Below are 3233 nucleotides of genomic sequence, written 5' to 3'. Positions count from 1 at the left end.
GCAACTTGTCTGTTCCCCTTCCCCCAATTCCCCAGCACTGTTCCCATCCCCCCAATTCCCCAATAAAAATCTTTAAAAAAAAAAAAAAAGAAATGTAATAGATGCATATGATGTCAGATAGGCAATAGATTAGGGGAGGGGGTTTATCACTTTGTGAGGAGTGAAATGTTTAACTATTACACTGTTTGGTACACCTGAAACTAATAAATAAATAAATAAATAAAAATAAATAATTTAAAAATAAAAATGAGAGAATATAGGAAAGAAAAAAAATCTCACTGAGAAATGCAAACATTAAAAGCAGAGGATCAATCAACTACAAAACTAGTTCAAAGGTTAAAAGACAAAAGTAGGAAGGTCATGTGTAATTGCACAATAAAATAAGGGATACACACACACATGACATGTAAAAATAATGACAAAAACATAAACATGGGAGGATGAGTAAGAATTGTAGTGATTTTTAGAATGTATTCAAACTTAAGTGACCATCAACTTAAAATAGACTGCTGTAAAAATAGCTTGGTATATAGGAATCACAGGGTAACCACAAAACTCTAAGAGACATATAAGAAACAAAGAAAAAGGAATCCAATCATAACACTACAGAAAGTCATCAACATACAAGGGAAGAGATGGCAAAAAGAGTTGGGGTCTGACACGACTGAAGGCAGTGGCAGTTACTGGAATAACTCTACAAAAGGAAACAAATTTTGTGTCTGCCCTTTCTGCTAGAAATGGCCAATGTGCTCTGTAACAGAGCCAGACTGGTTTCCTATCTCCCAGGATTTTACTCTTTAGTTAAAAGAGTTGTCAACCCCAAAGTCTTTTTAACTGCAGGATATTCAGAGCCTAATGAGTCTCATGTGGCCACTGCAACTTCCGATATATGCTCTTGAACAGCATGGTGTGATTAAACTATGGGACTATTTGGACCTCAGGATCAGAGATTCCAGCTTTCTGGGAACATAGGTTTTGATTGCCACTTCAAAGGGACCATGTTACAGAAGAAACTCCAGGTTCATAAAAGTTTACCTGATATTCTAGTAGAATCTTTATCAAGTGAAAGACATGAGTTTGTAAAGGCACAATATGTCAATGAATTTCAGGGTAAAGATACACCTGTTGAACAAGAAATTAATAGCGCAGAAATTTACTTTGAAAGTGCCAAAGTAGACTGTGCAATCTAAACATGTCTAGAATTGCCCTGAAGAGATTTTCAATCACTGTTTTCAGAAGTGGCCACCAATAAACTAATGATTCTGAATGTAACACAGAAAACTAAGAGTGATGTGAAGGGAGCAAGGAGATAGAAAATGAAAGAGAAATGTTTTTAGAAAAGTTCATCAGTGGTGTTAAGGAAATATACTACACTCTTCAAGATGAAGGTTATTGGGCTGACTTTATTAACCCATCATCTGGTTTGACATTTGTTGGACCATACACCAACAGCACTCTTTTTGAAACAGATAAATGTTATTGACATTTAAGATTTTCTGTTGATGATCTTGGCTGCCATAAAGTGATTCATCATAGTCTAGGGTGCCCATGTGGTTGTAGGAAGTATCTTTACAAATGCAACACCAGATAGCCATATTATGAAGAAATTAAGTGGAAGCTACCAGTAATGTCAATTTATTTACTGTATTATTTGTACTTAACATTTGGGTTCATCTATAAAGACTGTCAAAGACTTCAGTTCATAAAATTTACTTATTTCTAGGTATTTATTTCAATATTTATTAATTTATAACATTGGCAAGTGGTTTATAGTTTTTAAATCTCAAATGTTCATTCATATTGTCATTGAATACATGTTGAGCACATCCACATTATACAGAATGTGGTAATTAACGTGTAACTAGGGTATGATCTTCCATTGTTATTTCTACCCTTTACTGAAAAAAACCTGTTTTAATTATTTTTCTCAAAAATAAATCACACATATGGTTATGATAAAAAAAAGACTCAGAGTCTTTGATTTTCAACAGTTTAGTTATGATGTGTTTACATGCAAATCTCTGTGAGTTTATGCTCTTTGGGTTCATTGAGCTCCTTGGATGTGTACATAAGTGTATTCCATTAAATTTTGGGATTATTCAACAATTATTCTTCAATTATTCTTTTTTTTTTTTTGCTGAGCCATCCTGCCACCTGTTGGCAGCTGTTGACAACTCAGCTCGGGCCAGGAATTGAACCGGCGACCCTGTTGCTTAACCAACTTGAGCCACTTGGCCAGCCACTCTTCAATTATTCTTTCCTCCCCTTTTTCCCCCTCCTTGTCTTCTGGGACTCCCATTATGCTTATGTTGATATATTGAGTCTTCAGAAAACTCATGACGCATGTTTGCAACAGATGCCACTAGTTCATTTTTGGAAGTACTAGAGTCATTTGCATCTATGTTATTGCTATGTCATTTGACAGCTCACAGTTCTAGCTTCATTCTAAAAAAATTGAGCAATTTGATTGAGCTTTGAAGACTTTACAACAAGTTGAAGATGGAAAACCAAAATGTGCATTTTTGCCATAAAGGGAAGATGGTGTGTCAAGCTTGTGAAAAGTTGCATAAAGTTTATGGTGGCAGTGCTCTACAAGAACATCAGTGCCAACAATGGTTCACAAAATTCCGTGCTGGTGATTTTGATCTCAACGACACTCCTCAGTCAGAGAGGCCCACCAAGGTTGATGACGACAAAATAAAGGCATTGATCTAGTCAAACCCACATGACACGACATGAGAGATTGCAGAAACATTGAACATCCATCATTCAAGCATTCATGACCACCTAAAGAAGGTGGGATACATAAGCAAGCTCGATATTTGGGTTTCGCATGAACTCAAAGAAGTTCATTTGATGGCGTGTGTAAATATGTGCAATATGCTCATTAAACGTGAGGAAAATGATCCTTTTTTGAAGCAACTGATAACTGGTGATAAGAAGTGGATTGTTTAAAATAATGTGGTGCACAAATGATCTTGGTCCCGATGTGATGATTCGCCTCAAATGACATCAAAGGCAGACATTCATCAGAGGAAAATTATGTTTTCAGTGTGGTGGGATTTTTAAAGTGTCATGTTTTTGAGCTCCTACCAAGGAACCAAGTAATCAATTTAAATGTGTGCTGTCAGCAGTTGGGCAGTTTGAATGAATCCATCATCCAGAAACGTCCAGAGCTTGTTAATTGTAAATGAGTTGTGTTCCATCGCGACAATGTGAGATCACACACAAGT

The 3233-nt window shown here is 36.0% G+C and overlaps 1 pseudogene; it reads left to right on the top strand.

Moving 5' to 3' along the window:
• The first annotated feature begins 737 nt into the window (after positions 1 to 737).
• On the top strand, positions 738 to 1628 carry LOC109372365 (methylmalonic aciduria and homocystinuria type D homolog, mitochondrial-like; annotated as a pseudogene).
• Positions 1629 to 3233: the final 1605 nt, after the last annotated feature.

The sequence above is a fragment of the Hipposideros armiger genome, unplaced genomic scaffold, assembly GCF_001890085.2.
Source record: "Hipposideros armiger isolate ML-2016 unplaced genomic scaffold, ASM189008v1 scaffold_630, whole genome shotgun sequence".
NCBI classification, from domain to species: Eukaryota; Metazoa; Chordata; class Mammalia; order Chiroptera; family Hipposideridae; genus Hipposideros; species Hipposideros armiger.
This window is presented reverse-complemented; position numbering and strand designations above follow the sequence as displayed.